The sequence below is a fragment of the Eriocheir sinensis genome, chromosome 63 (assembly GCF_024679095.1).
Source record: "Eriocheir sinensis breed Jianghai 21 chromosome 63, ASM2467909v1, whole genome shotgun sequence".
Classification (NCBI taxonomy): Eukaryota; Metazoa; Arthropoda; class Malacostraca; order Decapoda; family Varunidae; genus Eriocheir; species Eriocheir sinensis.
The window spans coordinates 11,326,010-11,336,473 of NC_066571.1; the positions used below are offsets into that span (position 1 = coordinate 11,326,010).

Below are 10,464 nucleotides of genomic sequence, written 5' to 3' on the forward strand. Positions count from 1 at the left end.
CATAGAAAAAAAAGACATCCTAAATAAAATAACACACACAAGCACTCAGCGGGGGTTTGGGGAGGCAGACGGAGGAGGGCCAGCATGGGAAAGGGGAATCGCCCTGCCCAGGAGATGGATATGGTCTTACACCCCCTGGCGTGAAGGTTTACCCAACACACCAGGCGGTAAGGCTCGACACAACCCAAATCCCAGGAGGCTCATCCCCCAACCCACTTCCAGCCCACCAACCATTCTACCCCACCCTCCCTTACCCACTAAGTACCCACAGACATACACCAAAAAAAAGACTCCACTCCCATCAGACTCCTTGGAAGAAGGCAGCCTGATCCACCTAATAAAAAAGCCAGGCTCAACCTTACGGAAGAGTCTGGCAAAACGTCGGCGGAGACAACGCGAAAGGCAACGCCTGGCCAAGCAGAGCCCGACCGCCCTGACCCCCGGAAGAGAGGCCAGAGTAGCTGGAGTCGGCTTCCTCCTACGGAGAAAACCGACAAAAAAACTTCAGACATCTCGGAGGGAGACCGTCTGAAGGTGGAAGACTCAAACGCAGAACGGAATCACACCCGTTCTGTGAAAGAGCCAACCGTTGTTACACCTAACACCCTAACACCCTAACACCCTACACCAGCTAAACAAACACCCTACACCCTGACGTGATGCTCCCGCGCTGCGCCGATGCTCTCCACTTACGCGCCTCTGAAAGAACAAGACCGACTTAGACACAACCCAGGAGACAGTGACGGAGAATTAGACACAAGATGAAAATTATACAAGAGCAACAGTGTTTAATGATCTCGTTATTTGACCGACTATCATTTCATTACTATTATTGGTATTGTTATATTCATTACTATTAATTGGTATTATTATATTCATTACTATTATTGGTATTATCATAATCATTATCATTGTTTACCTGGGCGCCAGAGGATACAGGCAAAGGGTGACACACACGGCCACCTCCATCAACGTGTCTCTCCAGGCGGGGCAACACGCTGGAAGTACAGGGAGACTCAGACATGCGGAGAGGCAGCGGCGGAGACATCCAGACATCTTGGCTCAGACACAGGTGGCTGCTCCATTAACCCAGCAGCAGCGACGGGCCAAGTTTGTGGCTTTACCGTGTAGCAGCGATGGGCCAAGTTTGTGCCATGATATTTAAACCCCCCAAAATAGATGATGCATAATCTGATCACAAATGCTTTGGTATTATGAAATGGTTTGTGTGAGGGGTTTTTTGGCCTGAATGCATTGAGCCCTAGGACGGAGGTCAGCGCTCACTAGGACTCCTAAGTCTTGCTCACGCCCAGACCTGCTTAGAGGAGTGCCATTTAAGGAGTAATTGTGTGAGGGATGATTCCTACCTACACTCAGAATGCTACACTTCCCAACATTGAATTCCATCTGCCACTTCCCCGCCCAATCATATAGTCTGTCAAACTCATCCTGGAGAACGGTAGCGTCCCTGTCTGATTGGATTATTCTACCGATCTTGGTATCATCTGTGAACTTGCTGACATCACTACTAATTCCTGTGTCCAAGACATTGATGTAAATAATAAAAAGCAGAGGACCCAGCACCGACCCCTGAGGGACGCCACTCGTAACACTGCCCCATTCAGATTGTTTACCATTGATCTGCACTGTCTGCTTCCTACCACTGAGCCACGCCCTGATCCAGTTCAAAACTTTCCCATCTACACCGTGAGCCTGTAATTTTAGTAATAGCCGGTGATGAGGGACTTTGTCGAACGCTTTACTGAAATCTAGATACAATATGTCATAGTTTTCATCTCGGTCAACCGCCTCGATTACTTTAGTGTAGAAGGACAACAGGTCAAGACCTATCCTTTGTGAACCTATGCTGTGAATCATGAATTAAATTATGCTTTTCTAGATGGTCCAGAATGCTCCCGGCTATAATTTGTGGCTTTACCGTGTAGCAGCGACGGGCCAAATTTGTGGCTTTACCGTGTAGCAGCGACGGGCCAAATTTGTGCCATGATTTAAACTCCCCAAAATAGATGATATATAAACTGATCACAAATGCTTTGATATATATGAAATGGTTTGTGTGAGGGTGATTTTTCTCCTTTTTCTCGCTTGGAGGGACCATTAAGAAACATGACCCACGCTGCTACCAACACCACCACTGGGTTAAGGTCAACAAAATTGTAATGCCAAAATTTAATTAAGTATGGGAAAGATAGAAATTAGGGAGGATAAGTAGTTTTAAGAATTTTTAAGAATGTATAAATTCCATCTCTGTCTCTTCCATACTTAATTGAATTTTTCTTAAACTAAAAATGGTCAAATCATCACCGATCTCCTCTATTATGCATATATAATCATTTTTGCAATTCCTAACATTATATATCCATTTAAATAATTTTTCACACATATATATAAATACTACTCTTACATATACCCAATACTGTCCAACCCCTTATGCAAGAGTTAACCAGCATCTTCACTCTTTCATCCCTATACTGTCCAAACCCTTATGCAAGAGTCAACCAGCATCTCCACTCTTTCATCCCTATACTGTCCAAACCCATTATGCAAGAGTTAACCAGCATCTTCATTCTTTCATCCCTGTGCTGTCCAAACCCATTATGCAAGAGTCAACCAGCATCTCCACTCTTTCATCCCTATACTGTCCAAACCCATTATGCAAGAGTTAACCAGCATCTCCACTCTTTCATCCCTATACTGTCCAAACCCCTTATGCAAGAGTTAACCAGCATCTTCATTCTTTCATCCCTGTGCTGTCCAAACCCATTATGCAAGAGTCAACCAGCATCTCCACTCTTTCATCCCTATACTGTCCAAACCCATTATGCAAGAGTTAACCTGCATCTTCATTCTTTCATCCCTGTGCTGTCCAAACCCATTATGCAAGAGTCAACCAGCATCTCCACTCTTTCATCCCTATACTGTCCAAACCCATTATGCAAGAGTCAACCAGTATCTTCACTCTTTCATCCCTATACTGTCCAAACCCATTATGCAAGAGTTAACCAGCATCTCCACTCTTTCATCCCTATACTGTCCAAACCCATTATGCAAAAGTCAACCAGCATCTCCACTCTTTCATCCCTATACTGTCCAAACCCATTATGCAAGAGTTAACCAGCATCTTCATTCTTTCATCCCTGTGCTGTCCAACCCCTTATGCAAGAGTTAACCAGCATCTTCATTCTTTCATCCCTATGCTGTCCAAACCCCTTATGCAAGAGTTAACCAGCATCTTCATTCTTTCATCCCTTACACTGGTAAACTCTGGAGCATCCTTTCTGTGTCTATATCTCCTCCTGCCTTCGACTTGTATTCTCTCACGAGGAATGACGTATCGAGACCCCTCTCCTCCCGAAACTGACCTCCCTTTCGGCCGCTCATAACTTTTGTCTCTTATGGAGTAGCGATTAACCTGAGAACATCGGCAGACCCTTTTCTGGGCTTTCACGAGTCATGGCTGTGGTACGGTGGACCCTAAAAAGGGCTCGCCATAAAACCCCTGATTCAAGCTAATTGTAGGCGGTTGTGGCATAGAGGAACCCACCATGCATGCCCTGGGTCATTGTGGTGGGTGAGTGATCTTGAGGTGGGCTTTTTTGTCATGGGTGGTGCTGTAAGGTCATGGCAGACTGAATTAGCTATCCATACAGTTATCACTCGTCAAATTCTTTAAAGCAGACAACAAGCGACTCTCGGCTAGATGCCACGCGTCACAAGACTGTTTATTTTGTGACAAACACCACACAAACAGAATGGAGTTTGAGTAAAAGAAATATTCTTAACGGCTTTATAGTTATGAGGAGCAGGTGCTCTGATGTACGTTCCATGCTCTTTTCTTAGTCTCAAAATGCAGTGTAATTTTGCCATTTCCCACTTCTCGGCTTACCATTGCCCCAAGCCCACGGGTTAAGCCCTTCCCGGCGGAGGATCTATATAGAGACGTTTGGAAATTGGGACTTTTTGTCGGCGCGTCTGTGTATAGACGTTTGCTCTCATTTGCCCTCATTAGATAGTATCATGGCGCCACTATAAACACTCGCCTGCGCCAGAACGGGCTGGGCCGACCCCCCAAAAAAATAGACGATTCCTTACTACTGACAAAATGAACAAAAATTATTATTAGGCATCTCAAACCCCCGGGACACTTGCTGACATTGCCTCTCAAGGACAGTCACCCTTGTGGTTTGTTGGATATGCAACGCACATCAGCTGACACCGGGAATTTTTGCATTTTTTCCTAGTTTCTTTTATTATTATAGTCTATCACGTCAGGGAGAAAGAGACCTCTTGAGCCGGAGGAAATGACTCCTTTGGTAGCTGAGGATATAGATGCTGATTTTTTGGATGAATTTGATGATCCTGACTCATGTACCATCAGTGGTTACACTCTAAACCTTCATTTGAATGTATCAATATACATATAACTAGTCTAACTTAACCCTTTCATTGCTAAACGCTTGCAGCGGGCGTTAGGCGTGTTTGCTGGTGTTGCTAAACACTCACTGCGACCTCCAGCCGCACTAAAATCTCCCGTGTATGAGAGTGTTCCAACACTAACTCTCACAACACAGGATTGACAAGTGAGTGTTTTCTACTAAACTTGGTGGAAAATCATGTCAGCCCTGCTGCCGGGAAGGGGTTAACGGGCTTTTTCTAAACCTATTTTCTTGTTTGCCCTAGAGTGGTTTCTTTAGCTGTAAAAAACAATATCCATTATCCACACAACTATGTCAAAATGCTTACCGGTCTCCCCAGCTGAAGAGATCACGGACAGAGGAGGTCATGTGCGCCTCCCCAAGCCCATGTCCCCCGGCGTCCATCTCCCGGAACACTGCCACACAAACAAACGCTAGCTATGGGTATAAAAAAAGATTACGTGCAAAAAGTTCACACACAAAAATACATCCTAACAAAATAATAGTGCGAAGGCATAACGCCAACGCACACACACACACAATCATACGACAGGCCTGCCATTCACACACAGACGCACACACAAGAGAACCCACTTAACCAAACCGTTGGTGTCGTCGCGATGAGTCCTCTGCATGGTCCGTCCGCGGCATCCTGCAAAAACAGAGAGGCATATTAGAAAAGGGAACATTAAGGGCCGCTTTCACAGTCCAACACAATCTTTGTAACACTCCTGAACCAAGCTATAGAATCCCATACTGTTCAAAATGGCGCGGTCTTCGATGACACACTAAATACAAAGAGCTTTTCCTGTATTGTGTCGTCAAATTTGTGGACTTGAATATAAACAGGATCTCAGCTTACTCATCTCCCTTCTCTTCCCTTTCCTTCATATCATAAACACAGCTTTTCCTGTATAGTCTTGTCAAATTTGTGAACTTGAATATATACAGGATCTCGGCTCACTCGTCTCCCTTCTCTTCCCTTTCCTTCATATCATAAACAGAGCTTTTCCTGTATAGTCTTGTCAAATTTGTGAACTTGAATATAAACAGAATCTCAGCTTACTCATCTCCCTTCTCTTCCCTTTCCTTCATATCATAAACAGAGCTTTTCCTGTATAGTCTTGTCAAATTTGTGAACTTGAATATAAACAGAATCTCAGCTTACTCATCTCCCTTCTCTTCCCTTTCCTTCATATCATAAACAGAGAGCTTTTCCTGTATAGTCTTGTCAAATTTGTGGACTTGAATATAAACAGAATCTCGGCTCACTCGTCTCCTAATCTCATCTCCCTTCTCCTCCCTTTCCTTCGTAGCATAAACACACAAGACCTTTCCTGTATAGTCTCGTCAAATTTGTGAACTTGAATATAAACAGGATCTCGGCTCACTCGTCTCCTAATCTCATCTCCCTTCTCCTCCCTTTCCTTCGTAGCATAAACACACAAGACCTTTCCTGTATAGTCTCGTCAAACTTGTGAACTTGAATATAAACACGATCTCGGCTCACTCGTCTCCCAATCTCATCTCCCTTCTCCAACCTTTCCTACGTACCATAAACACACAAGACCTTTCCTGTATAGTCTCATCAAACTTGTGAACTTGAATATAAACAGGATCTCGGCTCACTCGTCTCCCAATCTCATCTCCCTTCTCCTCCCTTTCCTTCGTATCATGACAATATAAGACCTTTCCTGTATAGTCTTGTCAAATTTGTGAACTTGAATATAAACAGGATCTCGGCTCACTCGTCTCCTAATCTCATCTCCCTTCTCCTCCCTTTCCTTCGTATCATGACAATATAAGACCTTTCCTGTATAGTCTTGTCAAATTTGTGAACTTGAATATAAACAGGATCTCGGCTCACTCGTCTCCCAATCTCATCTCCCTTCTCCTCCCTTTCCTTCGTAGCATAAACACACAAGACCTTTCCTGTATAGTCTCATCAAACTTGTGAACTTGAATATAAACAGGATCTCGGCTCACTCGTCTCCCAATCTCATCTCCCTTCTCCTCCCTTTCCTTCGTAGCATAAACACACAAGACCTTTCCTGTATAGTCTCGTCAAATTTGTGAACTTGAATATAAACTCCAGACACTGTACAAGGAAATTTCGAAGGCTCTGGTATTGGTTTTGGAGCTTACTAACCCACCATGAGGAACTGTGAAACTGGGCCTTAGACACAGATGCAGAATTATAGCCATGCAAAAGGCAAATTACTTATATATAGTGCATGAAACTGGCCATCACGGGGAGTTAACTTATGGCAAAATATATTACTGACCCCGGAAATTAAGTGAGACTGAAAATTTAAAGAAGCATTATGTGAGAGAGCACCGTGCAGGGCTTAGTAACAAGGATTTCGGTTAATTTACATTCACGTACGGATTGAGATATCGGCAAGGCTTGAAGCTGCCGAGATCTTTACATGGAAGAGGCGCCTGGCTGGGACGGACAATTATACAAGGACAAAGCAAACTAGGACTGACAATTATACAGTGGCAAAACAAACTAGGACTGACAATTATACAGTGACAAAACAAACTAGCAAGCAGAGCCGGGCACCACAAACACACTGGAAGGAACCGATAGATAACTTAGACATTAATTAAAAGGAAGGAAGGGATGAAGATAGACAGAGGAGGAGGAGAAGGAGGAAGAGAGAGAATGGACGATAGGAAATAGGATGCAAGATTTGACCGCCAGAAAGAACGTCACTCAAAGGATAACTTAGACATTAATTAAAAGGAAGGAAGGGATGAAGATAGACAGAGAGGAGGAGGAGTGAAAGGAGAAAAAGGAGAAGGAGATGAAGGAAGAATAGAGGAGGAAAGAATGGAGGAAAGTCGGGGAAGGGGAATGGAAAAGGGAAGGAGGGAAAGTGAAAAAGGAATAAAGGAGAATAGAAGGAATTGGATTATGAGCAGGAGGAGGAGGAGGAGGAGGAGGAGGAGAGAGAATGGACGACAGGGAAATGAGATGCAAGATTTGACCACCATAAAGATTTATAAACGTTAATTAAGCAAAAGATAACTTATTTATTAAAAGGAAGGAAGGGATGAAGATAGACAGAGAGGAGGAGGAGGAGGAGGAGAAGAGAGTAAATTTAAGACTAAAAACAATCACTTGATATCATTTAGTATTCCATAATGTTGCCGAGCTCTGCACACTAGTCACTCCCAATGATTAGACAGCTAACCAGTGATAGCCTATCCTCACTAACACACTGAGGACATATGTTGACCTAAATTGACCTATCTATCTTGGTGTGACTCTCCGTGATGTCTCCCCTGCTTGGCCCGGCATCTCCGCGGTCCCACACGAGTCCGGCCTCTGTCACGGCAGCTCTGGGAAGACAAAACATATCTGACAGAAAACATACTGCATGACACACGAGGCTGGTCCATAAACATACTGCATGACACACGAGGCTGGTCCATATACATACTGCATGACACACGAAGCTGGTCCATATACATACTGCATGACACACGAGGCTGGTCCATATACATACTGCATGACACACGAGGCTGGTCCATATACATACTGCATGACACACGAGGCTGGTCCATATACATACTGCATGACATTCTCTCCAGTGACTCTCTATCATCTCTTTTTCTCTCCATCTCTCCCCGTGTCTCTCTCTCCTGTTACCTACATCTTGCTAAGCCAACACCCCCATCACCATTAAGTCAATACCCCCATCACCATTAAGCCAACACATCCATCACCATTAAGCCAACACATCCATCACCATTAAGCCAACACATCCATCACCATTAAGTCAATACCCCCATCACCATTAAGCCAACACATCCATCACCATTAAGTCAATACCCCCATCACCATTAAGTCAATACCCCCATCACCATTAAGTCAATACCCCCATCACCATTAAGTCAATACCCCCATCACCATTAAGTCAATACCCCCATCACCATTAAGCCAACACATCCATCACCATTAAGCCAATACCCCCATCACCATTAAGCCAACACACCCATCACCATTAAGCCAACACACCCATCACCATTAAGCCAACACATCCATCACCATTAAGCCAACACATCCATCACCATTAAGCCAACACATCCATCACCATTAAGCCAACACATCCATCACCATTAAGCCAACACATCCATCACCATTAAGCCAACACATCCATCACCATTAAGCCAACACATCCATCACCATTAAGCCAACACATCCATCACCATTAAGCCAACACCACCATCACCATTAAGCCAACACATCCATCACCATTAAGCCAACACATCCATCACCATTAAGCCAACACATCCATCACCATTAAGCCAACACATCCATCACCATTAAGCCAACACATCCATCACCATTAAGCCAACACATCCATCACCATTAAGCCAACACACCCATCACCATTAAGCCAACACATCCATCACCATTAAGCCAACACATCCATCACCATTAAGTCAATACCCCCATCACCATTAAGCCAACACACCCATCACCATTAAGCCAACACATCCATCACCATTAAGTCAATACCCCCATCACCATTAAGCCAACACACCCATCACCATTAAGCCAACACATCCATCACCATTAAGCCAACACATCCATCACCATTAAGTCAATACCCCCATCACCATTAAGCCAACACACCCATCACCATTAAGCCAACACATCCATCACCATTAAGCCAACACATCCATCACCATTAAGTCAACACATCCATCACCATTAAGCCAACACATCCATCACCATTAAGCCAACACATCCATCACCATTAAGTCAATACACCCATCACCATTAAGCCAACACATCCATCACCATTAAGCCAACACATCCATCACCATTAAGTCAATACCCCCATCACCATTAAGCCAACACATCCATCACCATTAAGCCAACACATCCATCACCATTAAGTCAATACCCCCATCACCATTAAGTCAATACATCCATCACCATTAAGCCAACACATCCATCACCATTAAGCCAACACATCCATCACCATTAAGCCAACACATCCATCACCATTAAGCCAACACATCCATCACCATTAAGCCAACACATCCATCACCATTAAGCCAACACACCCATCACCATTAAGCCAACACACCCATCACCCTTTTTTTTTTCTCTCTCTCTCTTTCCCTTTCCCTTATTCTCTCTCTTTCTCCCTCTCCCTTATTCTCTTTCTCTCTCCCTCTCCCTCTCCCTTATTCTCTCCCTCTCCCTTATTCTCTCTCTCCTCTCCTTATTCTCTCTCTCTCCCTCTCCCTTAAGCCAGCAGTGAAAACCCTAACAACTCTGAACACTCCAAGGACTGTCTTACCATAGATCACATTAATGGCCAATCCCTACTCGCAAACTTTGATGAAATAAAAATGTTAATGAGTGACAGAAATACAGATATTCTTTGCGTCAGCGAAACATGGCTCTCCCCTTACACTCCCGACACATACATCAACATTCCCAATTATAAAGTGTTCAGGTGCGACGGCGGCCGAGGTGCAGGTGTCTGTCTCTATGTTAGTGATACCCTTGCTTCTGAAATAATAGACACTAAAATAACTAAACAAACAGGGACTGAAGACATATGGGTCCGAGTGCAGTGCAGGATATTACCATCTGTCATAGTAGGATGTATTTACAGACACCCAAAGGCTCTCGCTAATTCATATGATCATATAACTGAAACTATACGATCTATTATGCTTCATGAAAAAACATTCCTAGTACTAGGCGATCTAAATGACGACCTTCTCTCGCCTACCAGCAAACTCTCACGCTTACTAAAGAATAATAAACTAACACAATTAATAAGCAAACCCACACGACTAACCCCCACCACTGCTACACTACTGGATGTAATAATAACCAATAACCCTGACCTCATATTACACAGTGACGTGATCCCTAACCCAATCGCTGATCACGAGCTTATCACAACCACAGTCAATATGAAAAAGCCAAAACGAATACCAGTTATAAAAACATTCAGAGACTTAAGATAAATTCTGCGAAAGCCTGCTAAAC

General features: G+C 43.9%; 1 long non-coding RNA gene across 7 annotated transcripts; it reads right to left on the bottom strand.

The window, feature by feature from the left end:
* Window positions 1-223: 223 nt before the first annotated feature.
* Window positions 224-7,675, bottom strand: LOC126987053 (uncharacterized). 7 transcript variants are annotated; one of them, XR_007740133.1, is made up of 5 exons: window positions 6,483-7,675; window positions 6,007-6,363; window positions 4,765-5,887; window positions 920-998; window positions 224-699 (listed from the first exon to the last, which is right to left on the bottom strand). It is a non-coding gene; the product is annotated as an uncharacterized LOC126987053 (long non-coding RNA). The 7 variants fall into 7 exon arrangements; XR_007740136.1 differs by having other exon boundaries at window positions 225-699; window positions 6,007-6,125; window positions 6,245-7,674; XR_007740134.1 differs by having other exon boundaries at window positions 226-699; window positions 6,245-7,672.
* Between the last annotated feature and the right edge of the window lie 2,789 nt (window positions 7,676-10,464).